The sequence below is a fragment of the Bombina bombina genome, chromosome 5, assembly GCF_027579735.1.
Source record: "Bombina bombina isolate aBomBom1 chromosome 5, aBomBom1.pri, whole genome shotgun sequence".
Taxonomy (NCBI): Eukaryota; Metazoa; Chordata; class Amphibia; order Anura; family Bombinatoridae; genus Bombina; species Bombina bombina.
In genome coordinates this window covers 899,028,600-899,054,160 of record NC_069503.1, presented here as the reverse complement: position 1 = coordinate 899,054,160, position 25,561 = coordinate 899,028,600, and the positions used below count along the sequence as shown (strand labels likewise).

The 25,561-nt window shown below is 36.4% G+C and overlaps 2 protein-coding genes across 4 annotated transcripts in view; one reads left to right on the top strand and one right to left on the bottom strand.

Annotated features, from left to right (window-relative positions):
* The window catches only part of CHCHD7 (coiled-coil-helix-coiled-coil-helix domain containing 7), a 71,687-nt gene extending 65,194 nt beyond the window's left edge, over window positions 1-6,493 (bottom strand). Inside the window, exons 1-2 of one of the 2 annotated variants that reach the window (XM_053715054.1) lie at window positions 6,340-6,490; window positions 5,569-5,681 (exon numbers count right to left, since the gene is read on the bottom strand). The gene's annotated coding sequence lies outside the window, so the exon portion shown is untranslated. Of the gene's footprint in view, window positions 1-5,568; window positions 5,682-6,339 lie in introns of both variants that reach the window. The other variant, XM_053715055.1, reaches the window with a different exon arrangement.
* Window positions 6,494-6,825: 332 nt separating this feature from the next.
* The window catches only part of PLAG1 (PLAG1 zinc finger), a 262,732-nt gene continuing 243,996 nt past the window's right edge, over window positions 6,826-25,561 (top strand). For both annotated transcript variants that reach the window (XM_053715053.1, XM_053715052.1), the window contains exon 1: window positions 6,826-6,980. The gene's annotated coding sequence lies outside the window, so the exon portion shown is untranslated. The remainder of the gene's footprint in view (window positions 6,981-25,561) is intronic.

Sequence of the window (25,561 nt, the reverse complement as noted above, 5' to 3'; positions counted from 1 at the left end):
CTCGCCTCTTAAAGATTCCAAACTCCTTGTGCTGTCAGACCCCCAGACAGCTCCACAACCTGTGAGACTTGCATCTGTTGAATTCACAGTCCAGAAAGGACGAACAAAAGAGGCCCCTTGAAAAATCCCATAATGGTCCAACCACAAGGACAGAGAGAGTTAAATGTTGGGATTTAAGTATATCAATTGTGATATCCGTGTATAATCCCTGCACCATTGATTCTGCATGAAAAGCTAGAGGTCTCATAAGAAAACGAGCAAAGGGGATCGCATCCGATGCTGCAGTCATGAGACCTAAAACTTCCATGCACATAGCCACTGAAGGGAATGATCGAGACTGAAGGTTTCGACAAGCAGAAACTAATTTAATTTGTCTCTTGTCTGTTAAAGACAGAGTAATGGACACTGAATCTATCTGGAAACCTAAAAAGGTGACCATTGTCTGAGGAATCAAGAAACTCTTTGGTAAATTGAGCCTCCAACCATGTTTTTGAAGAAACAACGCAAGTTGATTCATGTGAAATTCTGCTAAATGAAAAGATTAAGCCAGTACCAAGATATCGTCCAAATAAGGAAATACTGCAATACCCTGCTCTCCGATTACAGATAGAAGGGCACCTAGCTGTTGCTAGGCTAAATGGAAGAGCAACAAATTGGTAATGCTTATCTAAAAAAGAGAATCTCAGAAACCGATAATGGTCTGGACGAATCGGAATGTGAAAATATGCATCCTGTAAGTTTATTGAGGACATGTAATGACCTTGCGGAACAAAAGGCAGAATAGTCCTTATAGTCACCATCTTGAAAGTTGGGACCCTTACAAATTGATTCAAAAACTTCAGATCCAGAATTGGTCTGAAAGAATTTCTTCTTCAGGACAATGAATAGATTTGAATAAAAACCCAGACCCTGTTCCAGAAGTGGAACTGGTACAATTACCCCTGAAAGCTTTAAACCTGAAACACACTTCATAAAAGCCTAAGCTTTCACAGGATTTGTTGGAACGTGAGAGAGAAAAAAAAATCTTCTCACATGGGGTCTTATTCTGAAACCGATTCGATACCCCTGAGAGACAATATTTTGAATCCAATGATTCTGAACTGAACCTGCACAAATGTCTTGAAATAATTTCCATCTGCCCCCCCCACCAGCAGAACTGGATTGAGGGCCGCACCTTCATGCAGTCTTGTTTTCTGTTCTCTAATCTGATAAAAGGAACAAAACCGATTAGAAGCTTTAGATTTACCCTTAGACTTTTTTATCTTGGGGCAAAAAAAACTCCCTTCCCCCAGTAATAGTGGAAATGATAGAATCCAACTGGGAACCAAATAAAGTATTACCCTAGAATTAAAGATAGTAACCTAGATTTAGATACCATGGCAGCATTACATGATTTGAGCCATGAAGCTCTTCTAGCTAAAATAGCCAAATACATAGATTTAATATCAATCTTGATATCAAAAATAGTATCACAAATAAAATGGATTAGCATGTTGAAGCAAACAAACAATGCTATGCAAATCAGAATGTTTTTCCACATGTGCTAAGCTATCCAACCAAAAAGTTGATGCAGCCACAACATCAGCCATAGAAAATGGCAGGTCTGAGAATATAGCCAGAACGTAAATCAGTTTTTCATTAGATAAGATTCAATTTTCCGATCTAAAGGATCCTTAAAAGAGGTACTATCTTCCAAAGGAATAGTAGTACACTTAGCAAGAGTAGAAATAGCCCCATCAACCTTAGGAACTTTTTCCCAAAACTCTAACTTAGCTACAGGCAAAAGATGCAACTTTTTAAACTTTGAAGAAGGAACAAAAAAACAAAAAAAGTACCAAGCTTAGACCATTCCTTAGTAATCACATCAAAAATAGCATCAGGTACAGGAAAAATCTCAGGAGTAATTACAGGAGGTTTATAGACAGAATTTAAACGTTTACTGGATTTATTATTAAGAGAACCAGACTTCTCAATATCCAAAGTTATCAACACTTGTTTTAACAAAGAACGAATATACTCAATCTTAAAAAGATAAGCTGATTTATCAGTGTCAATGTCTGAAGTAGGATCTTCTGAATCAGAGAGATCCTCATCAGAGGTGGATATATCAGTATGTTGGTGGTCATTACAAATTTCATCAGTATTATGAGAAGTTTTAAAAGACCTTTTACGTTTATTTGAAAGCGGTATAGCAGCCATAGCCTTCTGAATCGCATCAGCAATATTATTTTTTATATCAACAGGGATATTGTGTACTTTAGATGCTGAAGGAACAACAGATACTGTACTAGCACTAATAGAAACCTCTTTTGCATGCAAAAGCTTATCCTGACAACTGTTACATACTACAGCTGGAGAATCTCCACTAGCTTACAACAGATACACTTAGCTTTGGTAGAACTGTGTTCAGGCAGCAAGGTTCCTACAGCAGCTTCTGAGACAGGATCAGATTGAGACATCTTGTAAAATGTAAAAGAAAAAATAAAATTTAAACAAAATATCTTATTTCCACATATAGCAGTTTCAAGAATGTGAAAGAATGCAAATGCTAAAATTGACACAAAAAAACAAATAGCATAGCCCTCTGAGCATAAAGAAGGCAAGGAGCATATAGGAAGTGGGGAAATATAAACACAATTTCGCCCCAAACAACCTGGCGTCAACTAAAACACAGGAAATGATGAACTTGCGTCATTACAGACACACATTTGCGCCAAATAAATTCTCGTGCCAAGAATGACGCAATAAATAACAGCATTGTGCACCCTTGCAAGCCCAATTTGCCTGCAAGTTTTCAAAGAAAAAACAAGTCAAATTTGAAAAAAAGACTATACCCCCAAGTAAAACAAACTTCCTAAAACATGATTCCCATAACGAAACTGACATACTGCAAAGGGAAATAACACATAGACCTGACCCATGGCAAATATAAGTAAAATACATATATTTAAAACTTTATATTAATACATAAAGCGCCAAACCATAGCTGAGAGTGTCTTAAATAATGATACATACTTACCAAAAGACACCCATCCACATATAGCAGATAGCCAAACCAGTAATGAAAGCTATCAGCAGAGGTAATAGTATATAAAAGAGTATATCGTCAATCTGAAAAGGGAGGTAGGACATGAATCCCTACGACTGATAACAGAGAACCCATAAAATCAATAGGCAATACTCTCTTCACATCCCTCTGACAAACACTGTACTCTGAGAGGAATTAGGATTCAGAATGCTTAGAAGCGCTCATCATAGAAGAAATCATAAAAATCAAGCACAAACTTACTTCACCACCTCCATAGGAGGCAAAGTTTGTAAAACTGAATTGTGGGTGTGGTGAGGGGTGTATTTATAGGCATTTTGAGGTTTGGGAAACTTTTCCCCTCCTGGTAGGATTGTATATCCCATACGTCACTAGCTCATGGACTCTTGCCAATTACATAAAAGAAACTTTCAAAATGCTCTGAGCTAAGAGGCAGTTTTCAACGGTTTAGAAATCAGTTTGAGCCTAGCTAGGATTAGCTTTTCAAAAAATACCACCAAGGGAACAAAGCAAATTTGATGATAAAAGTAAATTGGAAAGTTGTTTAAAATTGCATGCCCTATCTGAATCATGAACGTTTAATTTTGACTAGACTGTCCCTTTAATTATTTTGGTATTCTTTATTGAAGGAGTAGCACTACTACTGGGAGCTAGCTGGACACCAGTAAGCGAATGATAAGCATATATGTGCAGTCACCAATCAGCAGCTAGCTCCCACCTCCTGAGCCTACCTAGGTATACTTTTCAACAAAGGATACCAACAGTACAATGCAATATTAGACAACAGAAAAAAATTGTAAAGTGGTTTAAAATGGTATGGTCTATGTGAATCAAAATAGGAAACGTTTGGGTTTCATATCCCTTTAGGAAACTTTTCAATGTTTTGGTTATAACAATTTACTTTGTTCCCTTGCTATACCAAGGTAGGCTTGAAAGCAGCAACTTCTGGGAGCTAGATGGTAATTGGTGGCTATGTGCATATGTGTCTGTTGGCTCATCAGAAGTGCTCAGCTAGCTCCCAGTAGTGCACTGCTTCTCTTGATCTGACTTTAACAATGTATTTAATCTCTTTGCAATGATTAGCACATATTTGTACGCACGCTACAATGCCCTAACGGAGCTTTTTTTCCCTTTCGTGTTTTATGTCCCTTTAAGGGGATACTTGTATTAAAAAGGCATAAAATCAGAAATTATGGATAATCATAAGTTTAAAAGTACAACAGGGAAGATCCAGAGCAAGGATTTGAGAAACCAATGAAAAAAAATATTATGCTTGCATACGTCTCTCTATGTCTAAGTCATTGGATTTCAAACCTGTCCTCAGGCCTCCCTGACAGTCAAGATATTGAGGATTGCCTTGGGTGACAGCAGGTTAATAACCATGTTCACTAATCAGTTGATTTCACCTGTGCTCCACTTCAGATATCCTAAAAATCCAGCCTGTTAGGGAGGCCTGAGCATTGGTTTGAAAACCCCATGTCTACATCAATAAGCAGCAAGGCGCATGCTCCCACGATGTGTAATAGTTTGAGAGATGCTGATGATGAATCCTCAGCTTTTCCAATAGCAACTTACACTTAAATGTGTGAAATTGTTCTTATGTTCCCGTTAAAAAGAACAAAAATTATCCATTTAAAACCACCTATACAATTCACAAAGATAAGACACTGCTGCAAAATGCAGTTCTTAAAAAGGGACATTAAAGTCAAAAGTACACATTCATGATTCAGACAGAGCATGCAACTTTCCAATTTACTTCTATTACATTTGCTAAGTTCTTATGGTATTCTTTGTTGAAGACTAAACCTAGGTAGGCTGATGGGAGAAAGGAGAATGCATGTGTCTATAGCAGTGGTTGGCAACTATGAATTACATTGCTATATACAACGTTGCAAACTCTGCTGCAAGTTAGTTTAAGACATGTGCACCCTCCTAAGCTCACTTAGGATTACTCTTTAGCAAAGGATACCAAGAGAACTAAGCACAATTGATAAAATAATTAAATTGGAAAGTTGTTTAAAAATACATGCTCTATTCAATCAAAAAGTTGTTTTTTTTTTTTTACGGCACCTTTAACAAACTTACTTTGGTTGCATGAACATTACAAAAATATGAAAAACAGCTATATTTTTGCAAATTCAGGAACTATTTTGAAAACTACTATTTCTGCCTATAGATATAACACAAATATACAAAACGTTATTTTATGCTGTAGTCAAAAATGTAGAAATCAAGATTTGGGCAGTAAAATAAATATTCGTAATACCACGTATCTGTATAGGATATTGTGCCATAGAAAATGTGATCATTTGTACCATGGCAAACTTTAATTGACACACTATAGTTTTACACTTGATAAATTGCATGGCATGATATAAATTAGCGGCTGCATATTTCATCATGAAATACTATATTATGTAATATTTCACTATGGTATTTTGCCACCTTTCTCAATGGCACCTCTAGTATTACAATGGTACACATTATGTAAAACATTTGACTTATTATGATAGACTATTTACCTTTTCTTAACTGCAACCACAGCTTAAAAAAAGAGAGCAAATTCCAATTTTGGCCCAAGTGTTTCCAATGATACTGTACCACAGGTTGAGAAACTAGGCTGTATAACACCTGCCTGTAAAAATAGAAGATGTATAGGAACCAAAAAATATGCTGCAGAGATAGAATCATACTGTTTATTTTTTGAAAAATGAAAGTGATGCATAAAACTGGATGTTATCAGATCCATATCCCTGTCAGATAAAACAAATGCAATCTCCATCTGCCCAGAAGCAGCTTTTTTGGTATGCTTTCCAAATGCTACTACATTGAAAGCTTGTAACTAATAACATTAATAATTGTTATATAGAGCAGCAATAATAGTACATTGTTAGCATATGTGACCATTGCTTTAGTGAATGAACACGGCTGCAGAAACTGTTGCTAATTTGACTGTTCACACCTGAAGACAGAAGAAGAAAACTTTATCACCTATAATCTTTCTAAACTTTGCGGCTGCCCAGGAAAGACTAATGACAGGCCCTAAGCACTGTATTACCAAAAGACCCATGACCCTGACAGAGGCAGCAAGGGCATCACCCTGAATGGAAGGGACACGTGCTGTCACCATACAAGTAAAGGACACCTCAGGCACAGCGTCCCTTGATTCAAGTTATGTCACATTATGTGTTGGTATGCTTGTTGCAATGCCATGCTATGTGTCTAAAGAGCCATGTGGCTGTAAATACTGCTAGTGTTGTGGAGGAGCCGTGCAGAATGGTGTCCGCACTCACCTCCCTGCTGTGTCTCAGACCCTGGCTGGGTGGCTTAAATAAAATGGCCTAATGTAACTGTGGTCATAACACTTCTGGTCAGGGATATGTCATTTACACCCTCGCAGGAGCCGGACGACTCCAATTCGAAATACGTCAACTTCCAGACTCACACTACTTTAAGTAGTAGCACACTCTACCTTGCTGGCCTGGCCGTCCGTATCAATGACTGACTTTTTTGGCGTACCAATAGCATGTTCTTTTCTCAGATTGACATAAAAATTAACCAGAGGCAGCACGCCCCTCCTTAAAGCCAAAAACATTTCATTAAACGCCCTTCTCTAGATTGACACACGATCTAGCCAACCAAATGTGAATAGGCTCGCACATTAGCCAATCATGTAGAAAATAACTGTTTGAGCGGCGGACATGGAGGCTGGAAGTAGGCGTTGACAGAGGCAAGGCTCTGGGTGGGCGCGTCTCCGGGGAAGGTTGGATGCACCGCAGCGCATACACTACAATGGCTGCTGGAGAGAGGGGAAAGCAAACAATTTCCAGGCCCGTAGCGTCCAGGCAAAAATATGGGAAAAAAATTATTAAAAAATCGGAAAGGCACATAAACCCTGGAAATCGACCGCAGGAAGGATGTTAATGCTCCCGCGGTGAGTTTGCAGCAAATTTGGATGGTCGTACTCGCCTCTGAAGCATAAAAAATCAGGGTTATTTAAATTATGGGAAAGTGGGGGGAGAGAAAAGGAGGAGGAGGGGGGAGAGGAGGAAAAAAGTTATTGCAAATCAGCCCCCCTTTTCTGTCTTGCAAGTACTTTTTAGAGAGAAAATGATGGGGTGCAAGATATTAAAGTGTTGGGATTTTAGAAAAAAAGTGCATTTTTGTTTAATTTGCATTTTTCAATAATTAGAAGTATTGGCTATTGAAATGTTTATTTTTTGTGATGCCACTGTATGTTTTTTAGCAACTGAGATGATGTACAAGAAAATGAAAGTTTTTGTTTTATTAACGTGAGAATCAAATGATATTAGGCAGTTTTTAGTTTTTCTTTCTTTCTCTAAATATTGTGACAGCAGCAGAGGCTAAGAGAGGAGGAGAGGGGGAAGACATTAAAGCAAAGGGAAACCGTGCTTACAAAAAAATAAGTGCAAAAAATGTGTAAAAAATCAGCAATTCACTCAAAAAGTCTCAAACTTCTCACAAAGTTGCCCCAGGGGGTTTGTACTGACTGTATGTGGTTTTCATACAGAAATCCTGGTTTCTAACACTATTTTCAAGCACTTCTTTAGAGGGTGGGGGGTTGTGGAGTGAGGTTAGGTCAGGCTGGCAGGAGCTGCAGGGAAGTTTCTGGGTGCTCCCCTCTCCATGTGATATGAGGTGCACATTTTATCACTGGCTAGGTCTCCCCATACAGTGATCATGCTCAGGGTAACACTCAGCCTGTTTGGCATGGGGGGCAGATCGAGGACGGGTCACTGGGACAGCTTGTTGTCAGTATCATAAACAACCAAAATGGAGGGAGAACAGACTGCTAATCAAAATAAAAAATACTCAAAAAATGTTATAAAATAACCTGCTTTGTAGATCTAACCATTTCCTTTGGCTTTAAATGGACCTCGCATGTCCCTATCAACGTGAGAGCCACAAGGAGCTTTTAAGCTTTTTTTTTTTTTTTTTTTTTTAAATTTTTTTTTATAACTAAATTTTGTAAAGTATAATGCTTCTTTAGATCCAGTGTGATTGTAGACTGATGAAATGGATGCTAATAATAAGAAAAGCGTTGTTGATTTTGCATATTTAATATTTTTGATGGCTTTTTTTCTGCATGATCTGTGTTGGAGCGATTGGTGGATGTGTTTTGTAAGTGGTATGGGAGGTGATGTAAATTCTCTCCCCCTGTCACTTTTTTTTTTTCTTCCTGCATGCTAAAAAACTTATCTTTGCAAAGCAAGCTCTTGCCCTCCTGTCGTTGTGAAACACTCAGCCATTGCATGGAGTTGTTAGGCTTTCTTGTAGCTTATCCATTTTCACAGTTCTCTTGATGGTGAATGGCTGAGCTACAAAAGTAACATCATCAAATGTCCGATTTTGGTGTGTGTGTGGTTTTTGTTTTGTTTGTTGTTTACACTTTGCCTGTTCACCTGCTGTAATAATCCCCACATACATAATGCAGTTGTGCCCTTCCTACTTAAAAATATTAAAAGGATGCATCTTGCATTACATGCATGTTAAATAGATGGTGCTGCTGATGTTGCTTCCACGTGGGATCAAGGATAGACAGGGCATTTCTTTTAAAGGCAGCCCTTAATCTGTAATTAGATATAAACTGATGTATAGCTATAAAATAAGCTTCAATTTAAAAAGTTTTATTATGGTAATCCACTAATGCTTTCTTTAGGTTTGTACATAAACTGTACTGCTAAAGTGATTCTGTATCTAACTGTCTCTGTATCTAACTGTCTCTGTATCTGTCTCTGTATCTGTCTCCTATATTTACATAAACACACACACATATGTATTTCCTATGGTTTTTTTTTTCTCTTTTATTGGCTATGTAATTGTACACATTTTGGTTTTGAAATGTATCTGTTTTGTGCAAATCTTAACAGCCATGATGCCTGCAAATATACTTGTATAAATGCTATTTTTGATATTTTAAAATATATTAACTATGGTTACTTGGCAGGCACATTTGCTTAGTGTGACACATACTTATATATAACTAGGTAACAACTTGCATTTTCACAGTTTGATGCATATATTGTAGCTAATATTGATATTAATGGTTTTCAAATGTACTACAAAACTGATTACCAATGTGACCTCATTGTTTAAGTGATAGATTATATTGTGTACTAATAGTAGAACAAACAAGCAGTGTAAAAAAATTCCAAGCTGTTCAAAAATGTGTTCTAATATTTCAAAGTAAAAATGTTGAAATGTGACTTTGTCATTGTGAAATAATTACCAATATACCTAAATATATTTTTCACTCAAGCTAAGCTGTTGATATCTGAACCCCTTCTGCTTGCCTATTTGTTCCTGATATAAGCCATGTTAGGCTTTCCTGGTCTTTGATTTCCTGCACCTGAATAATCTTCTGTGCATTTATTGTAACATTGATATATCTATAATTATGCTTTGTAGAATCTTGAAACTCGGATCATGACTCAAGAACTTGCCTGAGCACTTTAAAACAAAGATATATTTATTTGTTCACCATATGACATGGGGAAAAGTTACTCTTGTGGGGGCTCCTGCTGACCCATTTTCTGATAATGTTCTCAAGAAAAGTACATTTCTGACCTTATATTTAAAGTAAAACAAAACCGAAAATCCTAAATTATGGAGTACAGACATATCATACATATTTAGAGTCATAGAATGATATCTTCAAAAACATAAAATCTCTTAATTATAAGCATTGCCTAGTTATTTATTCATACAGCTGCAGCATACCGTGACCTATCCATTTTGAAATTATATATTAGTCCCATTTTCCTTTTACCTGAGTTTTTTTAGAATTACCATATCCCCTGTCCCTAAACCTATGTGTGATATAGTAACTTACTGATTTTAATTCAGCTTTATGTGCAACTTGTGGTATTTGTTTTTCAGTGTATAGTTTGCTCCCATTAAAAATTATAAATAATGTTCATTGTTTGTAAAAGTGAAGATTCTTCTCATTTACTGATGTTTGTTTTCTGGAATAAGTTCTTTTAGCTATTTTACATACAAGATTGCTTTTGTAATTTTCAATATTGTTGCTTGAATTACAATAAAATACATTTGCACAAATACAATAATGATGTTCAATGTAGTTTATTTTTGCTAAGATAAATATGTATGTAGTTAATCCTGTGTAGAACATTATATGTATGTGTGTGAATAATTGTCAAGATATTGTGTAGACGATTGCTTCACTTAGTTATTTAAAACGTTTTAAAACTCATAGGATTCATTCTTTTCAATAGTTATAAAATTAAGATTTTTGTGTGGATAAAGTTTATTTGCAAAATTGTACAGGGTGTTTATCCACAGTAATATTTTAGCTTTAGGATATTAACATTCAAAGTAGATAAGTCTGATACTTTTGAAACCATTCTGAAGTAGCAGTTTAGTTAAACAAATTTTCTGCATTTTCCCCCCATTGTTTTTTTGCATTAAGTTCTGAAATCTCTACATTGTTTTGTTTTTAAGAGTATAGTATTGTTTTGAGATTCATGAACAGCATATGCATTTTAGCATAATAAAAAAGCATATAAAGATATTTTCAGTTCTAAAAACACACTTTGTGTAAGGCTGTAAGAAAGGGTTTAGATAGGCAAACTATATTTTAAATTCTTAGTTGTGAAGTTTGAATAATTACAGATTTTTTTTTTAAATTAATCAAACAAGCAATTTCTGATGAAAGATCAATATAATTTTCCCATTGAGCATTAGACCATGAATTGCTTCCTAAATTATTACCTATAACTTTAATCAAAGTGAATATGTAATCAAAAGTATAGGTGAGATACCCATAATTAAACTGAATTCTGTTTTTGCATATATGTGTCGTTTAAAAGTCTGTAATTTGGTAAAGTAGCTAATACTCCTCATGTTGGTTAGATATGTTGGTAGATGGGAGATGAGTGTTAGCAAAAGCTTTATTTTTTATTTACTTTTTTTTTTGTAATAAACTTCAGTTTTGATTAAGGTAACTGCTATGGAAAAAAGTTGCAAAGTATTATTATTTAAAGTTAATTTGCATGTTGACATCTGTGTATCCAATGTGTGAATATTTGAAACCTATACAGTGCTAAAAAAATAGATTGTGTTTTACTTTATATTGAAGTTCACAACTTTTATTTTTGGAAGCTTAAAGGGACATACATGAAAGAAAAAATGTGGCTTTCATGATTTAGAAAGAGACTGCAATTTTAAACATCTTTCTAATTTACTTCTATTATCTCATTTGTTTTATTCTCTTGATATTCTTTGCTGAAAAGCATATCTAGATATGCTCAGTACCTGCTGATTGGTTGCTGCACATAGAAGCCTCGTCTGATTGGCTCACCCATGTGCATTGCTTTTTCTTCAACTAAGGATATCTAAAAAAATGAAGCAAAATAAATAATAGAAGTAAATTGTAATGTTTAAATTTCTATTTTCTGAATCATGAAAGAAAGATTTTCTGTTTAGTGGCCCTTTAACTACGTTATCAATTCTACTTTTAGTTCATTTTTAATTAATATAATCAATAAAATAATTAAAGGGCTTTATTTTCTTCCAATACAAATTATATAATCTGCATACTACTATAGACGTACAGTGACTTGGATATGATTGTAAACATATTTAAATGTTTATTTGGATTGTAATTTTATTTCTTTGTTATACATGTGCTTTTTAGTGGTTTTTATATTGGGGTGGCAAAATCTTTGTTACCCCTTACTTTTAAAATGTGATTTTCTGGTTAAAGATTGCAATATCTAACTATTATAACCAATGTCTTTAAAATTATACAATTGCCTTTAACTAAGGGTGTGTAAAACACTTCTGGAATCTATCTATCGTATCTCAAGCTTTTAATTTTCATGTTTGTGGTCGTTGTGTTTTGTTTTTTTTCAATAAGGGAATACATTTAGTTACTGTGGGCTTTTAGAAGATAAGCCCTTATTTTGTAAAGTGATAAAATATAACCCTTCAAGATATTCTCAATGAAATTATTATTGTTCATTTCAGTGATGGATTATTCCTAGGAGTGAGCTTGGTCATCTAGAATTTTACTTGTAACTTTGTAAATCATGTTAGAATAATATATATCTGCTAGTAGGTGACTCCTCCTGGTCACTTAAGGCTCTATCTGTCTCTAGCATGCATTGTATTTTTGTCCACTTTGTATGTATGTTCCATGTTGATTGGGTAAACCATATCTCTTAAATTTTGATACTGTTAGCACAAAAATGGTATAGCTGATGTAGCTGAATTGGTTAAAACAGGGTTTAACAAAGCCATAGATAGTTGACTCCATGATATGAGTATTTTACTTCAGGCTTCTAAATTATTGATTAATTTTTGCTATATCTATATAAATGCCATAATGCCTTAGTTTAAGTTATAAACACTGATAAAACCAATGAGATTTTTTTTTGTTTGTTTGTTTTAAACTCTAACCAATCCAGAATAGTTAACACATTTTTAGGAGCTTTTTTTTTTTGTAAATGGTTTTTATATACCGAATATCTTCCTTGACTCCTTCAATATTCAATCTTAAATATTAATTTACATGTATCAACCATTCTAGTGTGCTGGAAGTCTGCACAGGTTGACAATTACTGTATGATAAACCCTTCATAAATTATCTCTTCCTGCTACTGTCATTTTAAGTCATTGTCCACTATTTTTGAACTAATTTAGTTATTTTAATGGCATACCTTGACTACCATCCTTCCTTTACAATAATACATACATAGTAACTTAAGTAATGAATTCTGGAGCCATTCAGGGTTTTTGGTTTTTAAACCTATGATTTGACTTTAATATATATTTTTTTTTAAATGAGAACTTACCTTCTAATGTAATTCTTTTATGTAGAGATGTGTGTGTTTAGCGTTTTGATATACATATGCACAAACTAATGCATACTTACCATGTTTTTGGAATTCTTGCTATTTGCACACAAGATGAAAACTTCAGTTACCTATCAAATTGTTAAAGTTAAGAACCCTGGAGAATTAAATAACATGTGCCTGTTGTTTTTAGTTGACCTTAAATTACAGTAGAATGTTGTAAATAAAATAATTGTCAATCAACAACCAATTCACTTTTAATTTGGAGTGCATTGGAAGTACATCTTTTTTACTATGTCATTACCTATAAATGCGAGACAATGCTTTCCTAGTCAATAAAAGTGCTATTAGGAATGACAAAGTACCATGGAGTTCGCATAGGATCTTGTATTTAGTGACTCTTGAATTGGCTATATTGTTCTGGTCTATTGTTGGGGGAGTTTTACAGCAAAAAAGCCTCCATTAACTATAAAGGAAAATACTAAATTTTACTGACTTCAGTAAGTTTAAAATACAAGTAATATATTTAAAAAAAAAAAGACTACTTTGGTAGGAAAGCACTGTTTAACAATATATTTTAACCCTTTTTTTTGCTGAGCCATTTCATCTTGTGCTGAAGCCAGTTTTATATTTTATATGCTCATTGATTTTAACACCAGTTATAGTAATATGTCTGTGCCCACACACACCATATAGTGTGTAATTTTTAGTTTACATATAACCAGAAATGGCAAAAAGATATCCCCTATAATGTAAAGTATAACTTTTCAATCTTTTTATTGTGCATTGTACACGAGTCAACATATAGAATTAATTCACCTTTCCATTTATGATAATATACAAATAGTTTAATAAAATTAGTCATTTTAATATTAAAGAGGAAATGTATTTTGCTACCATCCAGAAAGTTGCAAAGAAAATAGTAGAAATACAATATCAAGTATAGATGTGAAAACCAAACATCATTCTGATTTTAAAGAGTAGCTACTCTTTTCGAAAATAATTGCATGCTCTTAACCTCCCCAAAACTCACTTGGTTCTCTTCTTTCCAAAGAGTATTGTGCTACTCTGTCTTATTGTGGATAATAGGTGCTCTAAAAGAAACCAATGTTATGTTGCCTGGGTAATTACAGTTTTCTGTGGTGATCTCCTGCTAACTTGGGGGACATGTTCCCAATTTGAATTTGGGGTTTCCTTCCTCTGTGTAATAGCCCCTTCCTCCTTCATGGTGAAGCTTGTCAGGAACTGGGGATTTCTGTTAACTGCACTTGCCTGCATCCTTGGGGATCAAGTAACTTATTTGAAGGCAGGTCCATCTAGGCCACACAAGAGGGTGGTTAGATGCTCCCCTTATACCCCCACCAGACCAAACCGAAGAATCAGTGGCTCCTTAAAATGTGTTTGGCTTCTCAGTATTTTCTACCTAAGTTTAGTTACATATACAGGTAGAGAAACCTTTATCCAAATTGCTTGATCCAGATAAGGTTTTGATTTTGGAATATTTGTACATTTGCATCTGTAGAATGGGACCAAATATAAACATCTTATGCCATTTACACAATATTTACATTTCATAATACGGCTTATTCATGCAAACTATAGATAGTGTTTTTTTTTTTTTTTTTTAATATAATTTTATTACTTTTGTATGCATAGTACGATCAGAGAGATAGTACTGTAATCAGTTAATTCTTAATGTTATAAATATAGACTAGCATTTGCATTTCAGAGCACAAAAACTCATGGAAGATGCATGCACAGAAGATTGTGACTTATTTGCAGGGTAAAATTAATATTTTGTTATTTAAAAAAAAAAACAAAATAATGAAAGTGTGAATTTTGGGAATTACGGATTTTGGAATATATATATATATGCATCTTTATAAAAAGAAGAAAATTATAGGGACACGAAACTCAGAATAATACCCTTTCAGTTTCAGAAAGAGCATGCAATTTTTAAAGGGACAGTCAAGTCAAAATTAAACTTTCATTATTCAGAGAGAACACACAATTTAAAAAAAAAAAATTCCAGTTCACTTCCGTGCACATCTAAATGTGCATAATCTTTTATAGGCACACTTTCTGAGGCACAGCTCCTACTGAGCAAGTGCACAATTAACAGAATGTACGTAAATGCATTTTGTAATTGGCTGATGACTGTCACATAATGCATTGTCAGAAAAAAATCTACTAATTTTAAATTCAATATATATATATATATATATATATATATATATATATATATATATATATATATATATATATATATATATAAATTTTTTTTTTTTTTTGCATTGCCTTTTTAATATGTGGTGTTTGATACCCATAACTCGGGAACAGCAATGCACTGCTGGGAACTGGCTGGTGATCGGTGGCTATGCGCATATACCCCTTGTCATTGACTTATCAGCTTACGTTAACTATGTGTTTAGCCACTTTCTAATTATTCATCAATATATGGAAGCACATTTTCACTTTGCATTTTTATGTCCTTTTAGTGGCTGAATAAATAGGGATGCTAAAGTCACTGAGCTGTGTGTGTATAGAGGGAATTTTTATATGAGCATGTTTTTCTGGTAGAGAAAAAGGTTTTATTCTTATCAGGTGTGTCATTGTCCAGCACTAGTGCTGTGACATTTATCCCATGACTCAACTGTGCACTAATGTTCACTTCCTACTCAGAACCAAAATACCTTTTTTTTTAATATGTGAATATTCATGTATGTGTATTACTAAAATGTACACATTCCAGGAAAGTTTGAAGGTAAACACAATCTTAAATCTGCCATAAAATGTTTAAGCATAGTAAATAGAACTGGAGAGCATTCAAACTGCAATTATCCAACACTTGGATTTGCAGCTTTTTCGGCTATGTGGAGCAGGTTTGCATAAGTGAGCATGCTGCCACATATATAATAAGCAGAAACTGCTTCCTTTTTCTTCTTTGCCACCTCATAGGTGGAGAAATCAATCACCCCGACACTCGCTCTTTCTGGGTATTCTTTGTTGAACGCTAAACCTAATTAGGCTCATATGCTAATTTTAAAGCCCTTGAAGTCCACCTCTTATCTTATTGCATTTTGACAGTTTTTACAGCTAGACAGTGCTAGTTCATATGTGCCATAAAGATAACATTGTGCTCACTCCTGTGGAGTTACCTAGGAGTCAGCACTGATTGGTTAATGAATGTGTCTGTCAAAAGAACTGAAATAAGGGGCAGTCTTCAGAGACTTAGATACAAGGTAATCACAGAGGTAAAAACTATATTAATATAACTGTGTTGGTTATGCAAATCTAGGGAATAGGTAATAAAGGGATTATCTCTCTTTTTAAACAATAAAAACTCTGGAGTGACTGTCCCTTTTTAATATTGGAGTTTTTTTTTTTCCTAAACAGGTACTGTGAGAACATGGCAGTGGAACGTTCCGATATGACGTTCCTTGTGCTTGTCATTCTCCTATTGGCATGGATAAACAGTTATAGCCCTATTGGTTACAGAATCTAAATGAGTTTTAAGATAGTTTATAGTGTTAGCCATCAGATTTGTTTTTACTTGCAAGTAAAAAAAAAAAAAAAAAAAAAAAAAAAAAATCTGCACACAGTAGCATAGGTGAGTTACCTGTCAATTTGCATGGCATATTTGTGTATGGTTTAACTTTTTTCTTTTATACAAAATATGCTTCCTTGTCTGACAATGCTGAGTATGTTTTCATAGTTTATAAAATTAAATAATTATCAAACTCTTGGCATGTTTACACATTCAAAATTTAAATATTTGAAAGCTTATGTTATTATATACACCAGGGCTCGACAAACCCAGGAGCCTGGTAGCCACTGGCTCCTAGAATTTTACCCCTGGCTCCTAACTTTTTGGGTTATTCTCCATATATCTATATACAAATCCAACGGTCTGGCTCCTAAAAATATGCCTGGCTCCTAATTTTTAAACACATTTGTCAAGCACTGATATACACGTGTTAAAGTAACAACTGGGCTTATTTGCTTTCAGTCCATTGCTATGTATGTGTGTGTGTGTGTATGTGTCTGCTTGACTTATGCACCTCTTAACTTATTTTTTTTTTTTTTTTTTTAATTCAATACATATTTATGATATAGATATTTTAAAAATAAAAAATAGATGACAATCCTGTCCAAATATTGCACCAGATCTTTATTGGTATTCATCTTCTCCTCCCTGGAGGAGCACTACCATTAATTGAAGATAGCATACCACATAAGTAATGTATATTTGTGTTTTTAAATGTCTGGTGTAACCTGCTTTTGTTTGTTTTTTGTTCCTTTTGTATATTTAAAACCTAGTTTTCATTTTGTTTGTGAGTCCGAAAAACACTAGAAATTGGATTTTTGTTTATTTTTTCTTGCTTTAGATGAAGTTTACAGTACACCTGAGGTGACTAGTGCAGGAAGAGCAGTGCTAGATTGTAGTATCAGTGCTAGATTTGTGGTTATCCAATTGGAAATGTTGAAGATGACAATGCAGCATCCCATTTCTTTTATATTGCTCCCACTACATCGGATTATAATGATGTTTGTGTCTCAACTATGGCAGGGCTTAAAAACTTCAGGATACCACTGACTCCTAGAATGTTACCCCTGTCTCCCAACCTTATAGCTGTACACCAATACCACTGTCTGGCTCCGAAAAAATCTTACTGACCGAAGTCATTTAGCAGATGGATGGTTTTTCTTCCTGAATTACACCTGTAACACAACTCCTCTATCATTAACTATGCACATCAAATGTTATTTATTCACTCAAATGAAAACTGAATTTTGGGAAGTCTTAACCCTTTTCTTTTCTACTTGCCTCATTTATGTTCCCTCTGGTAGGCTCCCAAATTACCTTTCTTCTCACTCCACTTATCCAGCTATGCTTTTCTTGCCATTTTAAAATTGGTTATTTACAGCCTGTTGGATGAGAACTCGTTAAATCACCCAGAAGAATTTTTTATATTCTTGTGAACCATGGGTAGATAATATTTTCAAAATGGTTGAATAAATCGCCACCTTTATCCAAGGCACAATCTAAGAAAATACTCAACTCACAGGAAAACCTTTTATACATTTTGTGCTCTCTCCATAACGGCAGCTACACCATTTTTTAAAACATATTTTCTTTTTTAAAAAGACTGCATATTCTTGTCCTGAATAAACCTAGATTTTGCCAGGCTTGCTGCAACATGTTCCCCTCCATTATTAGTTATGTGAAAGTAAAGTTTGTCACATAGTAAGCATTCATAACAAGTGCAACTTGATAGTGCTGCATTAGATGCTATTTAAATGTTAAAAAAAAAAAAAAAAAATCAGACAAAAACATTTTTAACAGGTTTTATTTAAATGGTGCTACATGATAATGACCGTTGCTGTGTTTTTTTTTTTTTTTTCTTTCTTTCAATACTCTTTAAATATCCCCTATACAATGGATAATGTGCCATTTATTGGCTCTTGAGGTTTTGATGAGCTCTAGCTTTAACTACTACTAAAAGAGTTAGTCTAAAGCCACAACATTAACCTAATCTTAAACCATTTCCTCACAATTTCTCCATTTAGACTGAAACATTACAGGGAAACATGGCTTTCAAATCTTTTGACATTCTTATAAAAACAAGGTTGTTATTTTTTCTGTGATATAATTAAGGTTTCATCATACTCCTCAGTTCTTCAGGATCCTCTGTCTGGTAGAAGGGAGATCATTTTGGGCAGTTGTAGAAATTTGTAGATCTGGCAGTACTCTGCAATGTTTGTCAGTTAAAGGAACATGGCTTTAATTGCTCCAAAGATTGATACACTCCAGCCAATATTAGACTTAAATTGTGAAAGTCATGGAAACATGTTCGTTTATGATAAAAAAGGACTTGCCTTCATATTGTCATGAATCTAGAATAGATTATTTGTCGTCAGCTGAAACCACATTTGCCAATGTAATGGCATGTCCTCTGGGAAAGAAAGTCATCAAGTACATCAATCTTTTAATCATTATTGCTTCTCTGTCCCACCAGCACAGCTTGTAGCATATGCAAGGTGATTCAGACTTTGGATGACAGTCTTTCCAGATGTTCTCTAGTGCCATTAAACTAGGCAATTTGCCTTAGAATTCTTATGGACCTATGGTGTTCTTTTTCAAAAGGATTGCAAGCAGGATGCAGTTCCATTTTGCAGTTTTGTTTCAATGGAACCATGATGCTTTACACTTATCTCTAAATAACAGGTGAGAGTTTACCTCAATTAATGGTTGATTGGCAGACCACATGTCCAAGGGAATTGGCATTCTATATCAGATATACAAATGAAGGTAGCCTCTATTTCTGAATTTTATAATAGTCGGGTAGTGCTTTTCATAATTTGTCCAGAGCAAAACCCCAAATTTAAGCTCTATAGCTGTAAATCTGAATAAATTAAGCAACATTTTCTATTAATTTTAGCACACAAAATTTTAGTGAGATAGCTTCCTTAGTGAGAAAATTGCTGTAAATAAAATCTCAAACCAAAATTTAGGGCCAAAAAATTAAACCATTTTAATGTCAAAGTACAATGAGACTGCAGCTTTCATTTTAAACTGGAAAATTGAGGATTTCTCTTGTAAGGTGTATCCAGTCCGCGGATTCATCCATTACTTGTGGGATATGCTCCTCCCCTAACTGCCACCCCCAGTCATTCTCTTGCAGCTCTCGACAAGGGAAGTAGCTAGAGAGATGTGGTGAATTAGTGTAGTTTATCTTCAATCAAAAGTTTATTTTTAAACTGTGCCGGCATTGTACTGTTTTTTTACCTCAGGCAGAAATTAGAAGAAGAATTTGCCTGAGGTTTTTGATGATCTTAGCAGGTTGTAACTAAGGTCCACTGCTGTTCTCACACATAACTGAAGAATATGGGGAAACTTCAGCTGGGAGAACGGCCTGCAGAATTAACTGCCCTGAGGTATGTTCAGTATATTTTTTTTTCTAGAGGATAAGAACTAGAAAATGCTGACAGTGCCTGATATAGTTAAGGTAAGCCTGATTGCAGTGATTTAATAACGACTGGCATCATGCTTGCAGTAAAGGGTAATTTCATGGTGGAAGGGGCCTATTTTCGCGTTCTAATTGCGCAGTTGTTTATTACATCCTGAGACATCCAGCTTCCCTGAAGGAGTCCCCTGACATATTGGACCTCTGTAAAGGGTTTTTGTGCATAAAAAAGTCGTTTTATGGGAAGGTAGGAGCCACAGTAGAGTTGTGACTGTTATAACTGTTTTTACCGTTTTTTTTGCTTCGTTTTTGAACCTGAGGGGTTAATCATCCATTTGCAAGTGGGTGCAATGCTATTTTAGTCTATTATATACACTGTAAAAATGTCATAGAGTTAACTGCTTTTTTCACTGTTTTGCAGTTTTTGTGTTTGTTTTTTTCCCTTAAAGGCACAGTACCGTTTTTTTTTTATTTTCTGCTTTTTCACATTAATTAGTGTTTTCAAAGCTTGCTGGTCTCATTACTAGTCTGTTAAACATGTCTGACATAGAGGAAACTCCTTGTTCATTATGTTTAGAAGCCATTGTGGAACCCCCTCTTAGAATGTGTACCAAATGCACTGATCTTACTATAAGTTATACAGATCATATTCTGGCTTTAAAAGATTTATCACCAGAGGAAATTGACAAGGGGGAAGTTATGCTGACTAACTCTCCCCACGTGTCAGAGCCTTTAACTCCCGCTCAAGAGGCGCCAAGTACATCTAGCGCGCCCATTGCGTATACTTTACAAGACAATGGCGGCAGTTATGAATCATACCCTTACAGAAGTATTGTCCAAACTGCCAGGGTTACAAGGAAAGCGAGACAGCTCTGGGACTAGAAAAAATACAGAGCTCTCTGATGCTTTAGTAGCTATGTCCGATATACCCTCACAATGTACAGAAGCCGAAGAAGGAGAGCTTCTATCTGTGGGTGATTTTTCGGACTCGGGGAAGACACTTCAACCTGATTCTGATATGTCTACATTTAAATTTAAGCTTGAACACCTCCACATGTTGCTCAGAGAGGTTTTAGCAACTCTGGATGACTTTGACGCCATTGTAGTCCCAGAGAAATTGTGTAAATTGGATAAATACTACGCAGTGCCTGTTTACACTGATGTTTTTCCAATACCTAAAAGGTTTTTAGAAATTATTACTAAGGAATGGGATAGACCAGGTGTACCGTCCTCTCCCCCTCCTGTTTTTAAAAAGTTGTTTCCCATAGATGCCGCTACACAGGACTTGTGGCAAACGGTCCCTAAGGTGGAGGGAGCAGTCTCTACTCTAGCGAAGCGTACAACTATCCCTGTCGAGGACAGTTGTGCTTTTCTAGACCCAATGGACAAAAAATTAGAGGGATACCTTAAGAAAATTTTTATTCAACAAAGTTTTATTCTCCAGCCTCTTGCATGCATTGCCCCTGTCACTGCTGCTGCGGCCTTCTGGTTTGAGTCTCTACAGGTAGAAACCCCATTGGATGATATCCTTGACAAGCTTAAAGCCCTTAAGCTAGCCAATTCATTTGTTTCTGACGCCGTTGTTCATTTAACCAAACTAACGGCTAAGAACTCAGGTTTTGCTATTCAGGCGCGTAGGGCGCTATGGCTTAAATCCTGGTCAGCTGACGTTACTTCAAAGTCTAAGCTTCTCAACATTCCATTCAAAGGGCAGACCCTGTTCAGGCCTGGACTGAAAGATCATTTTTGATATTACTGGAGGAAAAGGTCACGCCCTTCCTCAGGATAGGTCCAACAAATTAAGGACTAATTTTCATGCCTTTCGAAACTTCAAGAGTGGCGCAGCTTCAACTTCCTCTAATACAAAACAAGAGGGAAATTTTGCCCAGTCCAAGCCGGTCTGGAGACCTAACCAGGCTTGGAACAAAGGAAAGCAGGCCAAAAAGCCTGCTGCTGCCTCTAAGACAGCATGAAAGATCAGATCCCGATCCGGTAATGGATCTACTAGGGGGCAGACTTTCTCTCTTCGCCCAGGCTTGGGCAAGAGATGTCCAGGATCCCTGGGCATTGGAAATTGTGTCCCAGGGATATCTTCTGGACTTCAAAGCTTCTTCCCCAAAAGGGAGATTTCATCTCTCACAATTATCTGCAAACCAGATAAAGAGAGAGGCATTCTTACATTGTGTTCAAGACCTCCTAGTTATGGGAGTGATCCACCCAGTTCCAAAGGAGGAACAGGGGCAAGGCTTCTATTCAAATCTGTTTGTGGTTCCTAAGAAAGAGGGAACCTTCAGACCAATCTTAGATCTCAAGATCCTAAACAAATTTCTCAGGGTCCCATCCTTCAAGATGGAGACTATTCGAACCATCCTACCTATGATCCAGGAGGGTCAATATATGACTACCGTGGACATAAACGATGCTTATCTGCACATTCCGATACAGAGATCATCATCGGTTTCTCAGGTTCTCCTTCCTAGACAGGCATTACCAGTTTGTGGCTCTTCCCTTTGGGTTAGCTACGGCACCAAGAATCTTTACGAAGGTTCTGGGGTCACTCCTAGCGGTACTAAGGCCGCGGGGTATAGCAGTAGCCCCTTACCTAGACGACATTCTAATACAGGCGTCGAATTTTCAAATCGCCAGGTCCCATACAGACATTGTTCTGGCATTTCTGAGGTCGCATGGGTGGAAAGTGAACGAAGAAAAGAGTTCTCTATCCCCTCTCACAAGAGTTTCCTTCCTAGGAACTCTGATAGATTCTGTAGAAATGAAGATTTACCTGATAGAGGCCAGGTTGTCAAAACTTTTAAATTCCTGCCGTGTTCTTTATTCTACTTCTCGCCCTTCAGTGGCTCAGTGTATGGAAGTAATCGGCTTAATGGTAGCGGCAATGGACATAGTGCCGTTTGCCCGCCTACATCTCAGACCGCTGCAACTCTGCATGCTCAGTCAGTGGAATGGGTATTACACAGATTTGTCCCCTCTACTAAATCTGGATCAAGAGACCAGGGATTCTCTTCTCTGGTGGTTATCTCGGGTCCATCTGTCCACGGGTATGACCTTCCACAGGCCAGATTGGACAATAGTAACGACAGATCCCAGCCTTCTGGGCTGGGGTGCAGTCTGGAACTCCCTGAAGGCTCAGGGCTTGTGGACTCAGGAGGAGACACTCCTTCCGATAAACATTCTGGAACTAAGAGCGATATTCAATGCTCTTCCGGCTTGGCCTCAGCTAGCTGCGGTCAGGTTAATCAGATTTCAGTCGGACAACATCACGACTATAGCCTACATCAACCATCAAGGGGGAACAAGGAGTTCCCTAGCAATGTTGGAGGTTTCAAAAATAATTCTATGGGCAGAGGTTCACTCTTGCCATCTCTCAGCTATCCATATCCCAGGAGTAGAGAACTGGGAGGCGGATTTTCTAAGTCGGCAGACTTTTCATCCGGGGGAGTGGGAGCTCCATCCGGAGGTATTTGCCCAGTTGATCCAACTTTGGAGCAAACCAGAACTGGATCTCATGGCGTCTTGTCAGAACGCCAAGCTTCCTTGTTACGGGTCCAGGTCCAGGGATCCCAAGGCAGCGCTGATAGATGCTCTAGCAGTGCCTTGGTCTTTCAACCTGGCTTATGGGTTTCCTCTGCTCTCTCGTCTGATTGCCAAGATCAAGCAGGAGAGAGCTTTAGTGATTTTGATAGCACCTGCGTGGCCACGCAGGACTTGGTATGCAGATCTGGTGGACATGTCATCCCTTCCACCATGGACTCTACCGCTGAGGCAGGACCTTCTACTTCAGGGTCCTTTCAACCATCCAAATCTAATTTCTCTGCGTATGACTGCTTGGAGATTGAACGCTTAATTTTACCAAAACGTGGTTTCTCCGAATCGGTCATTGATACCTTAATTCAGGCTCGAAAGCCTGTCACCAGGAAAATCTATCATAAGATATGGTGTAAATATCTTCATTGGTGTGAATCCAAGGGTTACTCATGGAGTAAAGTCAGGATTCCTAAGATATTATCTTTTTCCAAGAAGGATTGGAGAAGGGATTGTCAGCTAGTTCCTTAAAGGGACAGATTTCTGCTCTGTCTATTCTTTTGCACAAGCGTCTGGCGGATGTTCCAGACGTTCAGGCGTTAGTTAGAATCAAGCCTGTGTTTAAACCTGTTGCTCCGCCATGGAGTTTAAATTTAGTTTTTAAAGTTCTTCAAGGGGTTCCGTTTGAACCTCTGCATTCCATAGATATCAAGCTTTTATCTTGGAAAGTTCTGTTTTTAGTAGCTATCTCTTCGGCTCAAAGAGTTTCAGAGTTATCTGCCTTGCAGTGTGATTCCCCGTATCTGATCTTCCATGCAGATAAGGTAGTTTTGCTTACCAAACCTGGGTTTCTTCCTAAGGTGGTATCTAATAAGAATATCAATCAGGAGATTGTTGTTCTGTCACTGTGTCCTAATCCTTCTTCAAAAAAGGAACGTCTATTACACAAAATTTACGTGGTTCGTGCTTTAAAGTTTTATTTACAAGCTACTAAAGATTTTCGTCAAACATCTGCATTGTTTGTTGTCTACTCTGGACAGAGGAGAGCCCAAAAGGCTTCAGCAACGTCTCTTTCCTTTTGGTTAAGAAGTATAATTTGCTTAGCTTATGAGACTGCTGGCCAGCAGCCTCCTGAAAGAATTGCAGCTCATTCTACTAGAGCGGTGGCTTCCACATGGGCTTTTAAAAATGAGGCTTCTGTTGAACAGATTTGTAAGGCAGCGACTTGGTCTTCGCTTCATACTTTTTTCTAAATTCTACAAATTTGATACTTTTGCTTCTTCGGAGGCTATTTTTGGGAGAAAGGTCTTACAGGCAGTGGTGCCTTCCATTTAAGCGCCTGCCTTGTCACTCCCTTCATCCGTGTACTTTAGCTTTGGTATTGGTATCCCACAAGTAATGGATGAATCCGTGGACTGGATACACCTTACAAGAGATAACAAAATTTATGCTTTACCTGATAATTTTTTTTTTTTTTAAATATATTCTTTATTGGTTGAAGCACATTTAAGATAATACAATCATATTTCAGAGACATAGTCATCTTAAGGCTTGCATCACCTTTTGTTTCCATTTAGAACGAGATAAATATATATACAAACAGAAAAAAAGAAAAAAAATTTGAACATAATTCTGTTTTCAACTTTGTCTCCCCTTATTTATCTGTCTTTCTATCGATATGTGCTTCTCGTGTTTATATTTGTATAAAACAATTTTTGTATGAGAGAAGAAAACAAACAACAAAACAAAACACCACAAAAAAAAAAAAAAAAAAAAGGGAACCCTCCCCTTCTCCCCCACATCGGGGCCTCTCCCATCTTGACATAAATTATAACTCCTTTACCCTAGAGTCTCCAAAATATACAGGTGACCTTAATATTTCAAAATCCCTTTCTCCCTAATACTTCCTCCATTAGGATATTAAATTTCTCTAGCTGAAGAATACCAATTTGCTGGAAATATCTCTAATATAGCTAGCTCTGCAAATGTCTCCGAGCTTAAAAAAGGATACAGTATTTGTTTCTGAATCTGTAATGTATACGTTTTAATTATAGGTAACCAGCTTACCTGATAAATTTATTTCTCTTGTGTTGTATCCAGTCCACGGCCCGCCCTGTCACTTTAAGGCAGGTGTTTTTTATTTTTAAACTACAGTCACCACTGCACCCTAT